Source organism: Ursus americanus, chromosome 8, assembly GCF_024610735.1.
Source record: "Ursus americanus isolate L20-20 chromosome 8, mUrsAme1.1.p, whole genome shotgun sequence".
In the NCBI taxonomy this organism is placed as follows: Eukaryota; Metazoa; Chordata; class Mammalia; order Carnivora; family Ursidae; genus Ursus; species Ursus americanus.
The window spans coordinates 51894609-51909027 of NC_142134.1; the positions used below are offsets into that span (position 1 = coordinate 51894609).

Genomic DNA, 14419 nt, shown 5'->3' on the forward strand with positions numbered 1-14419 from the left:
GCCTGCTTCTTCCTCTCCCACTCCCCCTGCTCATGTTCCCTCTCTCGCTGGCTGTCTCTCTGTCAAATAAATAAATAAAATCTTTAAAAAAAAAGGAAGGAGGGGCGCCTGGGTGGTACAGCGGTTGAGCGTCTGCCTTCTGCTCAGGGCGTGATCCCAGCGTTCTGGGATCGAGCCCCACATCAGGCTCCTCCGCTATGAGCCTGCTTCTTCCTCTCCCACTCCCCCTGCTTGTGTTCCCTCTCTCGTTGGCTGTCTCTCTGTCACATAAATAAATAAAATCTTTAAAAAAATGAAAAAATAAAAAAAATTAAAAAAAGGAAGGAAAGGAAGAAAATAAGTAAATAAATAAATGGAATAGAATAGAAAAGAATATTAACACACCCAAACTTCTATAAGCACTATATCAAGGCTGTCTTCTTAGTTTACTTATAGTGTCATTATCTATGTATGCATCTCTAAAAACATAGTTTGGTTTTTCCTAGTTTTAGTTTTGGAATTCTATATGAATGAAATCACATCGTATGGTTCCTTGTGTTATACATCTTATTCAGTATTATGTTTGAGCTTCATTACATTATTACTTATATCTGTTTTTGTTATTTTTATTGCTATATAGTACTCTATTCTACTACTTATCCAATCTTCTGTTGACATTTGATTTCTAGTTTTTTTGGTATTTACAAACAACATTGCTGTGAATATACTTGTATACATATTCTGTGTACATGTACAACCTGCTTTAGGGCATAGGCATAGACACACATAGGTGAAATTATTGGGTCATTGGGTATGCTTATCTTCTACTTCACTGAAAACACCAAAGCGGTTGTACCAATGTACATTTCAATTAACAGTGAATGAGAGCTCTCATGTTCTTTGTTGGACTTTTTTGTTTATTTAATTTTTACCAGTGAGGAAGCTAAAAAAGATCTTTTACTTTACTCTTTCCCCAAGGTAGTGACTTCAAAAAACCAGCTGTAGGGGCGCCTGGGTGGCTCAGTCATTAAGTGTCTGCCTTCGGCTTAGGGCGTGATCCCCGAGTCCTGGGATCGAGCCCCACATCAGGATCCTCTGCTGGGAGCCTGCTTCTTCCTCTCCCACTCCCCCTGTTTGTGTTCCCTGTCTCGCTGGCTCTCTCTTTCTGTCAAATAAATAAATAAAATCTTTAAAAAAATAAAAAACCAGCTGTAGGGGCACCTGGGTGGCCCATTTGGTTAAGTGTCTGCCTGTGGCTCAGGTTATGATCCCAGGGTTCTGGGATTGAGCCCCACATTGGGCTCCCTGCTTAGTGGGGAGCCTTCTCCCTCTCCTTCTGCCACTCCCCCTGCTTGTGCTTGCTCTCTCCCTCTCTCTCTCTGTCAAATAAAATCTAAAAAAAAAAAAATCCAGCTGTATTGACTCATAATTCAGAAATACAATAGGTTGGGGGCGCCTGGGTGGCACAGCGGTTAGGCGTCTGCCTTCAGCTCGGGGCGTGATCCCGGTGTTATGGGATTGAGCCCCACATCGGGCTCTTCCGCTATGAGCCTGCTTCTTCCTCTCCCACTCCTCCTGCTTGTGTTCGCTCTCTCGCTGGCTGTCTCTATCTCTGTCGAATAAATAAATAAAATCTTTAAAAAAAAAAAAAGGAAATAGGTTGCACATATTAAACTATGCAATATGATATAATAATATATCTAGTCTTTGTTACCAGTTCTTAGCACAGAAGTTCAAAAACCATTGGGATTTCCTGAGTCCAAGGAGTATCTTTTTATACTAATAAGGTAACTCTTGGCCTGCCCCTAAACTCTTAGAGGGTCATCAGAATGTCCAAGCATAGTGGTTAGAGAGTTGGAACTTAGCCACCTGACCTCCTGGGAGAGGTGGGAGGCTAGAGATTGAGTTTAGTCATATGATAATTAATGCTATATTAAAAGCCCAGTAAACCTCTGGATACCAAGGCTCGGAGGAGCTTACAGTTGGTAAACACATTGGTGTGCTGGGAGGGTGTAGTGTTAGATTCCACCAGAACAGGGCATGGAAGCTCTTTGTCCCCCTCTCTCCTCCCCAAGTGTTTTTTCCATTTGGCTGTTCCTCAGTTGCATCCTTTATAGTAAAGCTGTAATTGTAAGTATCGTGCTTTTGGTGAGTTCTTGAGTTGTTCTGGCAAATTATTGAACCTGAGGGTGTTGTAGGATGTCCCAAAGATACAGCTCGTTTGTCAGAAGTATGGGTGGCCTCCAGGACTTGTAAGATGGCATCTGAAGCAGGGGTGGTGTTAAGAAGAATTTTGTCCTCTAACTTGTGGGGTTTGTACTAATTCCTGGTAGTTATTGTCAGAACTGAATTGAAATGTAGTACACGTAGTTGGTGTCAGCGAATTGTTCTCAGGACCTAAGTTTGACAAGTTTTGACATACATGCATACAACCTGGAAACCATCATCACAATCAAGATAATGAACATATGTGTCACCCCTGAATGTTACCTCCAATCCTTTTTAATTCACTCTGCTCCGCATTTGTGTCTGGCTTTTTTGGCTTAGCATATTTTTGAGATTTATTTATGGTGTTGCCTATATGAGGTTCTTTTTATTTTTATTAGTAGCTCTGTGTATGTGTATACCACAGTGGATTTATTCATTTACCTGTCAATAGATAGTTGGTTATTTACAATTTGGGGCATTCCAAATAAAGCTTTTATGAACATGGTGTTTGTGTGAACATTTGTTTTCAGTAAATACTTAAGGGTGGGATAGGAGTTAAGATGGCGAAGGAGTAGGGAATGCCTTTTTCAGCCGGTCCCCTGAGTCGAGCTGGATAGGTACCAGACCAGCCTGAACATCCATGGAATCAGCCTGAGACGCGGGAAAATACATCTGGATCTCTACAAATGAACATCTCCAGCACTGAGGTATGAAGTGGGGAGCCGTGAAACCGCACACAGATATCGGAAGATAAACAGAAGGGGGAGGGAGTCGCCGCGTTCGGGTGCCGGGAAGCGGTAGCCACCTGCATGGGGGAGCAGGCAGACTCGGGGACCGGCACCCGCGAGGGAGCAGACTGAGACCGTGAGCCGGGGAACACGCGCCACCAGACTGAAATGGAGCTCTGGTGTGCTCACTGGAACCAGACTGAGACCAGGAGCTCCGGGAGCGCGTGGGGCCGGCTGGTGGCTGGCGGTGTTAGAAACACAAAGGACAGAGGTGCGCCGGCCCTGGAAGTGAGGGCTGGGACACCGGGTGTGGGGCACACATCCCGGGTCGCTGCAGGGTTGAGCAGCACCAACAGAAACAGAGTTAAAGTGGCCAGAACATCAGTGGAGAACGGTCCACGATCCCTCTGTTCTGAGACAGAAGCTGAGATTCGGCCACTGCTGCTCTGACTCTCAGAAGAGGCACAGCAGACCTCCAGGGAAAGTCACCAGAGAACAAAAGCCTGGAAATACTGGCTCACAGTGTGCCCATCCCCATCCCCCCTCGCAGGGGACGCAGAGACTCTACCCAAACAGGGTTGCCTGAGTATCGGCGCAGCAGGCCCCTCCCCCAGAAGGCAGGCTAAAAAATCAAGAAGCCCACATCCCTAAGATCCCTATAAAACAAGGGCGCACGGCCTGGGTCCCGGTCAGTAATTTGGGCTCCGGACAACCCCGCAACCTCTCCTCATCAGAATGACGAGAAGGAGAAATCCCCCCCCAGCAAAGAAAAGACAATAAGTCTGTGGCCTCTGCCACAGAACTAATGGATATGGATATAACCAAATTATCAGAAATGGAATTCAGGGTAACAATGGTCAAGATGATGTGTAGACTTGAAAAAAGTATTAACGAAAATGTTAATGAGAATATAGAATCTCTAAGGGCAGAAATGAGAGCGAATCTGGCAGAAATTAAAAATTCTATGAGCCAGATGCAGTCAGAACTAGAGGCTCTGATGGCCAGGGTGAATGAGGCAGAAGAACGTATCAGCGAAGTGGAGGATGGGTTAGTAGAAGAGAAAGCTAAAATAGAATATGGACTCAAAAAAATCCATGCTCAATAATGTAGGTTACGGGAGATTACTGACTCAATGAAACGTTCCAATGTCAGAATCATCGGCATCCCCGAGGGGGTGGAGAAAAACAGAGGTCTAGAAGAGATATTTGAACAAATTATAGCTGAAAACTTCCCTAATCTAGCAAGGGAAACAAACATTCGTGTCCAAGAGGCAGAGAGGACCCTTCCCAAGCTCAACCACGACAAACCTACGCCACGTCACGTCATAGTGCAATTCGCAAATATTAGATCCAAGGATACAGTATTGAAAGCAGCCAGGGCAAAGAAATTTCTCACGTACCAAGGCAAAGGTATCAGAATTACGTCAGACCTGTCTACACAGACCTAGAATGAGAGAAAGGGGTGGGGGGGCATTTTTAAAGCTCTTTCAGAGAAAAACATGCAGCCAAGGATCCTTTATCCAGCAAGGCTGTCATTCAGAATTGATGGAGAAATAAAGACCTTCCAGAATAGCCAGTCATTGACCAATTTCATAACCACGAAACCAGCCCTACAGGAGTTATTAAGGGGGGTTCTGTAAAAGTAAAAAGGCCCAAGGGTGATACAGAACAGAAAATCACAATCTATACAAACAAAGACTTTACTGGCAACATGGCATCATTAAAATCATATCTCTCAATAATCAGTCTCAATGTAAATGGCCTAAATGCTCCCATAAAACGGCACAGGGTTGCAGATTGGATAAAAAGACATGACCCATCCATTTGCTGTCTACAAGAGACTCATTTTGAACCTAAAGATACATTCAGACTGAAAGTAAAGGGATGGAATACCATCTTTCATGCCAGTGGACCTCAAAAGAAAGCGGGGGTAGCAATTCTCATATCAGACAGATTGGATTTTAAACTAAAGACTACAGTTAGAGATACAGAAGGGCACTATATTATTCTTAAAGGATGTATCCAACAAGTGGATATGACAATTATAAATATATATGCCCCCAACAGGGGAGCAGCAAGATACACAAGCCAACTCTTAACCAGAATAAAGAGACATATAGATAAAAAATACATTAATAGTAGGGGACCTCAACACTCCACTATCAGAAATAGAACACCCATGCAAAAAATCAACAAAGAAACAAGGGCTTTGAATGCCATACTCAACGAGTTGGACCTTATAGATATATATAGAACACTACACCCCAGAACCAAAGAATACTCATTCTATTCTAATGCCCATGGAACATTCTCAAGAGTAGACCATGTTCCGGGTCACAAAACAGGTCTCAACCGATACCAAAAGACTGAAATTATTCCCTGCATATTCTCAGACCACAACGCTTTGAAATTGGAACTCAACCACAAGGAAAAATTTGGAAGAAACTCAAACACCTGGAGACTAAGAACCATCCTGCTCAGGAATGATTCGATAAACCAGGAAATCAAAAATCAATTTAAACAATTTATGGAGACCAACGAGAATGAAAACACAACAGTCCAAAACCTATGGGATACTGCAAAGGCAGTCCTAAGGGGGGAAATACATAGCCATCCAAGCCTCACTCAAAAGAATAGAAAAATCTATAATGTAGTTTTTATATTCTCACCTCAGGAAGCTGGAACAGCAACAGAGGGACAGTCCTAATCCACGCATGAGGAAGCAGTTGACCAAGATTAGAGCAGAAATCAATGAACTAGAAACCAGGAGTACAGTAGAGCACATCAACAGAACTAGAAGCTTGTTCTTTTGAGAGAATCAATAAAATTGACAGACCACTGGCAAGACTTACCCAAAAGAATAGAGAAAGGACCCAAATTAATAAAATTATGAATGTAAAAGGAGAGGTCAGAACCAACACCAATGAAATTGGAAGGATTATTAGAAACTTTTATCAACAGCTTTATGCCAATAAATTAAGCAATCTGGAAGAGATGGAGGCCTTCCTGGAAACCTATAAACTACCAAGACTGAAACAGGAAGAAATTGATTTTTTAAACAGGCCAATTAATTATGAAGAGATTGAGTCAATGATAAACAACCTTCCAAAAAACAAAACTCCAGGCCTGGACGGTTTTCCTGGGGAATTCTACCAAACATTCAAAGAAGAAATAATACCTATTCTCCTAAAGCTATTTCAAAAAATAGAAACGGAAGGAAAGCTACCAAACTCATTCTATGAGGCCAATATTACCTTGATCCCCAAACCAGACAAAGACCCCATCAAAAAGGAGAATTACAGACCGATTTCCCTAATGAATATGGATGCCAAAATCCTCAACAAGATCCTGGCTAATAGAATCCAACAGTACATTAAAAGGATTATCCATCATGACCAAGTGGGATTCATCCCTGGGATGCAAGGGTGATTCAACATTTGCAAATCTATCAGTGTCTTAGATTTTATCCAGAAAGAAAAATTCAAAAATCATACGATTCTCTCAATAGATGCAGAAAAAGCATTTGACAAAATGCAGCATCCTTTCCTGATTAAAACCCTTCAGAGTGTAGGGAGAGAGGGTACATTCCTCAATCTCATAAAAACCATCTTTGAAAAGCCTATAGCAAATATCATTCTCAATGGGGAAAAGCTGGAAGCCTTTCCCTTAAGATCAGGAACATGACAAGGATGCCCACTCTCACCACTATTATTCAACATAGTACTAGAAGTCCTTGCAACAGCAGTCAGACAACCAAAAGGGATAAAAGGTATCCAAATTGGCAAAGAAGTCAAAATGTCTGTCTTCGCAGATGACATGATACTCTGTATGGAAAACCCAAAAGAATCCACTCCCAAACTATTAGAATTTATAGAGCAATTCAGTAATGTGGCGGGATACAAAATCAATGCTCAGAAATCAGTTGCATTTCTATACACGAATAATGAGACTGAAGAAAGAGAAATTAGGGAATCCATCCCATTTACAATATCACCAAAAACCATACGTTACCTTGGAATTAACCAGAGACGTAAAGGACCTATATTCTAGAAACTATAAATCACTCTTGAAAGACATTGAAGAGGGGCGCCTGGGTGGCGCAGTCGTTGAGCGTCTGCCTTCGGCTCAGGGCGTGATCCCAGCGTTATGGGATCAAGCCCCACATCAGGCTTCTCTGCTATGAGCCTGCTTCTTCCTCTCCCACTCCCCCTGCTGTGTTCCCTCTCTCGCTGGCTGTCTCTATCTTTGTCAACTAAATAAATAAAATCTTTAAAAAAAAAAAAAAGACATTGAAGAAGACACAAAAAGATGGAAAAGTATTCCATACTCGTGGATCGGAGGAATTAACATAGTTAAAATGTCCATGCTACCCAGAGCAATCCACTTTCAGTGCTATCCCGATCAAAATACTAATGACATTTTTCAGAGAACTGGAACAAATAGTCCTTAAATTTGTATGGAACCAGAAAAGGGCCCGAATCGCCAAGGAACTGTTGAAAAGGAAAAACAAAGCTGGGGGCATCACAATGCTGGATTTCAAGCTGTACTACAAAGCTGTGATCACAAAGACAGCATGGTACTGGCACAAAAACAGACACACAGACCAATGGAACAGAATAGAGAACCCAGAAATGGACCCTCGGCTCTTTGGGCAACTAATCTTTGATAAAGCAGGAAAAAACATCCAGTGGAAAAAAAGACAGTCTCTTCAATAAATGGTGCTGGGAAAATTGGACAGCTACATGCAAAAGAATGAAACTGGACCATTCTCTCACACCATACACAAAGATAAACTCCAAATAGACGAAAGACCTCGATGTGAGACAGGAATCCATCAAAAGCCTAGAGGAGAACATAGGCAGCAACCTCTACGACATCGGCCAAAGCAACCTTTTTCATGACACATCTCCAAAGGCAAGAGAAACAAAAGATAAAATGAACTTGTGGGACTTCATCAAGATAAAAAGCTTCTGCACAGCCAAGGAAACAGTCAAAAAAACTAAGAGGCAGCCTTCAGAATGGGAGAATATATCTGCAAATGATACTACAGATAAAAGACTGGTATCCAAGATCTACAAAGAACTTCTCAAACTCAATACGTGAGAAACAAATAAAGCAAAAAATGGGCAGAAGATATGAACAGACACTTTTCCAATGATGACACACAAATGGCTAACAGACACATGAAAAAATGTTCAAAATCATTAGCCATCAGGGAAATTCAAATCAAAACCACACTAAGATACCACCTTACGCCACTTAGAATGGCAAAAATTGACAAGGCAAGAAACAATAATTGCTGGAGAGGGTGTGGAGAAAGGGGATCCCTCCTACATTATTGGTGGGAATGCAACTTGGTACAGCCACTCTGGAAAACAGTGTGGAGGTCCCTTAAAAAGCTAAAAATTGAACTACCCTATGACCCAGCCATTGCACTACTGGGTATTTATCCCAATGATACAGACGTAGTGAAGAGAAGGTCCATATGCACCCCAATGTTCATAACAGCATTGTCCACAGTAGCTAAATCGTGGAAGGAGCCGAGATGCCCTTCAACAGATGACTGGATTAAGAAGATGTCCATATATACAATGGAATATTACTCAGCTATCAGAAAGAACGGTTTCTCAACATTTGCTGCAACATGGACGGCACTGGAGGAGATAATGCTAAGTGAAATAAGTCAAGCAGAGAAAGACAATTATCATATGGTTTCTCTCATCTATGGAACATAAGAACTAGGAAGATCGGTAGGGGAAGAAAGGGATAAAGAAAGGGGGGGTAATCAGAAGGAGGAATGAAGCATGAGAGACTATGGACTCTGGGAAACAAACTGAGGGCTTCAGAGGTGAGGGGGTTGGGGGAATGGGATAGACTGGTGAGGGGTAGTAAGGAGGGCACGTATTGCACGGTGCACTGGGTGTTATGCACAAGTAATGAATCATCGAACTTTGCATCGGAAACCAGGGATGAACTGTATGGTGACTAACATAATAAAAAAACATTAAAAAAATAAGGGTGGAATTTTTGGCTTGGATTTTAAGTGTATCTTTATGGAAAATGTCCAGTTTTCCAAAGCAGTTAGACCATTTTATATTCCTACCATGAGTGTATAATTTTTTTTTGTAAAGTGTCTGTTAATCTTTCTCCTATTTTTTATATTGTTTTAGAGGACTCACACACCTACCTGACTTCAAAACTTAATATGAACCTACAGTAATCAAAACTATGTGGTATTATTAAAAGGACAGGGAAATAGATCAATGGATCATAATAGAGAATCCAGAAATAGACCCACGCATTACAGTCTAATTTTCAACAAAGATGCCAAGACAATTCAATGGAGAAAGAATAGTCCTTCATACAAATGGTGCCTGAACACCTTTACCTGGAGCTTGCAGCACATATAGAAATTAACTCAGAATAAATTACAGACATAAATGTAAAAACCGAAACTATAGAATGTCTACAAAAAAATTAGGAGAAAATCTTTGCAGCCTTTATTTAGGCAAATATATCTTAGGTCAGATACAAAAAAATTCAAACCATAAAAGAAAAAAATTGATAAATTGGACTTCATCACTTCAGTCCTCCTTAATAAACCATTCTATATTGTTAAGAAACTTAAAAGATGAGCCAAACATTGAGAGAGAAAATATTTGCAAAATACATAATATGTGATAAAGAATTGGTATCCAGAATATATAAAGAACTCTTAACACTCATTTAATAGAAAAAAAAGCAAAAGATTTGACAAGACACTTCAAGAGAATGTACACACAGCAAATAAGATGCTCAATATTGAATTTTATTAGTCTAATTTTATTAGAAAATACAAATTAAGGGGAGCCTGGGTGACTCTGTCAGTTAAGCGTCTGGCTCTTGATTTTGGCTCGGACATGATCTCAGGGTTGTGAGATCAAGCGCTTCCCCCTCCCTCTTAAAAAAAAAAAAAAAGAAAGAAAATACAAATTAAAACCACATGAGATCCCACTGCACCCCTACCAGTAAATCTAAAAATAAACAGAAAACTAAAACTGACTGAGCAAGGTTACTGAGCAACTGCCCATCTCATACAATGCTCATAGGAATGCAAAGTAATACAGTGACTTTGGAAAATGTTTTGGCATTTTGTTATAAATATTAAAGGTGAATATGCAGTTAGCATATAACCCAGCAATCCCAACTCTTAGGCTTTTACCCAACAGATGTAATACAAGTGCGTTCACAAAAAATACAGAAATACCTATAGTGGCTTCATTCATAATTGTCAAAAACTAGTCCAAATACCAGGCCAACATGTCTCAAAAAATTAAAATGATTGAAATCCTATAAAATATGTTTTATGAACACGGTGTATTTAAACTGTATTCCTACTGGAATACTTCTTGGTTAAAAGGAACAAATTAACTGATACATGCAACAATATGGTTGGATCTCAGATGCAGTATGCAAGTGAAGGTAGCTGGGTGTAAACAGCAACATATATGTAATTCTATTTATATGATATTCTGGAAAAGGCAAAACTTTGGGGACAGCACATAGGAGGAGTTGTCAAGGGCTAAGGAAGAAATTGAGGGTTGACTTCTGAGGGGCACAAAGGAGCCCTTTAGAGTGTTGGAAAATAGTCTGTCTCAATTGTGATGATGGTTATACAACTGTGTACTTGTCAGAACTCACAGAATGGGACACTTAAAAAGCACGAATTGTATGTAAATTATACCTCAATAAACCTGTTTTTTTTTTTAAGTAAAAGGATTGGAAGAAGTAGGGCACCTCGGTGACTCAGTCAGTTGAGCGGCTGACTCTTAATCAGGTTTTGATCTCAGGGTCCTGGAATTGAGCCCCACATCAGGCTCCACACTCAGTGGGGAGTCTGCTAGAGGATTCTTTCTCTCCTCTCCCTCTGCCCCTTCCCCTGCTCACATGTGCTTGCTTGTTCTCTCTCTCTCTCTCTCTCTCAAATAAATAAATCTTAAAAAAAAAAAGGATTGGAAGAAGATACACCATGGTAATGCAAATCATTAGGAATTTACAATGACAGTATTTGAAACAAAATAAACTTTAAAACAGGAGTAGTACCAAGGATTAGGAAGGATACTTCATAATGATAAAGGGATCACTGCACTAAGAAAACACAACAATCCTGAATATGTATATACCTAAAACAGCTTCCACATATATGAAGTATGAACTGATAGAAACTAAGAAGGAAAAATGGGTGGGGGTGGGGGCCTGGTTGGCTCAGTTGGTAGAGCACGCGACTCTTGATCTTGGGTTCATGAGTTCAAATCCCATATGGGCGACAGAGATTAAAAAAAAAGGATCAAACAAATCCACAATAATACATGGAAATTTCAACACTCCTCTTTCAATAATTTATTGAACAAGTACAGAGAAATTAATACAGCTATCAAAGTGCTGACGTATCAGTGAATTTGATCTAATTGATATTTATAGAACATCCCATTCAACAACAGAACTACACATTTTCTTCAAGTACATATGAATTATTTACCAATATAGATCAGTAAACGAATTTCAATACATTTAATTTGATTCATAGTATACATAAGGGTAACACAAGGAGTTAAGTGAGAAATTAATAAGAAAAATCCAGAAGAATACCCAAATATTTGGAAATTAAGCAGTATACTTTTTTTTAAGATTTATTAATTTTTAGAGAAAATATACACAAGTGGGGGACAGAGGGAGAGCGAGAGAGAAACTCAAGCGGACTCCATGCTCAGTGTGGAGCCCATCGTAGGACTCGATCTCACAACCCTGAGATCACAACCTGAGCCCAAAACAAGAGTTGGACGCTTAATGGACTGTGCTACCCAAGCACCCCTAAGCAGTATATTTCTAAGTAACATGTGAATAAAAGAAGAAATCACAAGGAAAATTGGAAAATATTTCGAGCTTAATGAAAATTATATCAAGATTTGTTAGGATAGGAATGTCAGTGTCTGTGTAGCTTCCCTGTAGGTACACTATTAAATTTTATTTTCTCCTTTTTAAGAAAAATTGTTAGATATAGCTAAAGCAGTGCTTATTGAGAAATTTATTTTGATCATGCTTTTAAATGCTTATATTAGAATAGTCTAGATTCAATGATAAGCTTCTACTCTTAGAATCTGGAAAAGAGCACCCGATTATACCTAAAGAAAGAAGAACTTTAATAAAGAATGGAAATCAATCATACAGAAAATGGACAAACAGGGACATCTGGGTGGCTCAGCCAGGCATCTATAACTCTTTTTTTTTTTTTCTTAAGATTTTATTTATTTATTTGACAGAGAGAGACAGCCAGCGAGAGAGGGAACACAAGCAGGGGGAGTGGGAGAGGAGGAAGCAGGCTCCCAGCGGAGAAGCCTGATGTGGGGCTCGATCCCAGAACACTGGGACCACGCCCTGAGCCGAAGGCAGATGCTCAACGACTGAGCCACCCAGTCGCCCCCAGGCATCTATAACTCTTGCTCTCAGGTCTTGATCTCAGGGTCGTGAGTTCAAGCCTCATGTTGAAAGAAAGAAGGAAAGAAAGTAGACAAACAGTGGGGAAAACCAGTAATGCCAAAAGCTGGTTCTTTGAAAAGGGCAATAAAATTGCCAAACGTCTTGTTAGATCATGTTTCTCAACCATGGCCCTGTTGACTCTTTCCTATGCATTGTTTAGCAGCATCCTTGCCCTCAATCCACTACATGCCAATAGAACTCCTTTTCCCTATGTTATAACCAAAATTGTCTCTAGATGTCCTCTGCAGATGGGTGGCAAATTCACTCCTCCCTTCCTGGGACCACTATATTAGAACAATCAAGAAAAAAAGAAAGAAGACAAAAATTAGCAATCAGTGACAAAAGATGAGATTGAGTACAGATTTTACAGGCTTTAAAAAGGATAATAAAGGCATATTACGAGCAAGTTTATGCCAGTAAATTCAATATCCTAGGTGAAATGGATACATTTCTGGAAAAATGTGAATTACCAAAATTGACTTGAAATAGAGAACCTGATAGGCTAATACTGAGTTTAGAAACTGAATTTGCAACTAAAACTTGTCCACAAAGACCCAGATGACTTCATTGGTGAATTTTATTAAACGTTTAAGGAAAAATCATACCAATCCTACACAAGGTTGACAAATAGAAGGTTAAACACTTCTGACTTAATAAGGCTGATATTAACTTAATATCAAAACAAAACATGCTTTACAAGAAAACTACAGATCAAGAGCCTTAATAAACAACAAAATATTAGAGCAGATCCAGTCAACCAAACAAAACCTAAATAGAAGAAAAAACAAAAAAACACATAATACAATGACCTAATGACTGCAGTGTCAGGTTTATTCCAGGAGTACAAATTTGGCTTAGTATTTGAATATTAATGCAATTCAACTTACTAACACTACTATAAAATGGTAAACCCATGTTATTATCTTAATAACTGTAGAAGAAATATCTGAGAAAAAAATCCAACACATTTATCATAAAAATTAACAGCCCTTAAGGGGTGCCTGGGTGGCTCAGTTGGTTAGGTGTCTGCCTTCATCTTGGGTTGGGCTCCTGGGGTCCTGGGATTGAGCTCTGTGTCAGGCTCCCTGCTGAGGTGGGAGTCTGCTTCTCCCTCTCCCTCTGCTCCTCCCCTTCCCTCCCTCTCGTGTTTTCTCTCTCTCTCAAATAAATAAATTTTAGAGAAAAAAAAATTAACAGCACTTTAGGAATAAAAGATAGCTTTTTCAACCTGATAAAAGGCATCTACAGAAAACACCAGTTAATATAATACTTAAGATGAAAAACCAAATGCTTTCTAAGATCTGGAAAGAGGCAGAAATGTCTCTCTTACCATTTTTGTTGGGTTTTTGTTTTGTCTTGTTTTTTATTAAGTAGGCTCTATGCCCAGTGTGGAGCCCAACGCAGAGCTTGAACTCACAGCCCAGAGATCAAGATCAAAAGAGCCGAGATCAAGGGGCGCCTGGGTGGCTCAGTCGTTAGGCGTCTGCCTTCGGCTCAGGGCGTGATCCCGGAGTCCTGGGATCGAGCCCCGCATTGGGCTCCTCCGCTGGGAGCCTGCTTCTTCCTCTCCCACTCACCCTGCTTGTGTTCTCTCTCTCAGGCTGTCTCTCTCTGTCAAATAAATGATTAAAATCTTTAAAGGAAAAAAAAAAAGCTGAGATCAAGAGTTGGATGCTTAACTGACTGAACCACCTAGGCACCCCTCTGGTGGTTTTGCTAGTGCAGTAAGGAAAAGGAAAGACACACAGATTAGAAAAGACAAAATAAAACTGTCCTTATTTGTGAGTGATATTACTATGTTTGTAGCAAATCCCTAAAAAATGCAGAAACAAGACACCAGAACCAATAAAGCTGTGTAGCAATGTGATAGAATACAAGCTCAATATACAAAAGTTGCGTTATCTATGTACTAGGAACCAGCAATTTGAAAATGAAAAAGTATTTAAAATTTATAGTAGCATCTGAAAAGGTAAAATACTTGGAGTAACA

The 14419-nt window shown here is 40.2% G+C and overlaps 1 protein-coding gene across 4 annotated transcripts in view; it reads left to right on the forward strand.

The window, feature by feature from the left end:
- Positions 1-14419, forward strand: part of PDS5A (PDS5 cohesin associated factor A) — a 145354-nt gene that overhangs the window by 32743 nt on the left and 98192 nt on the right. The gene's annotated exons all lie outside the window — the stretch shown is intronic.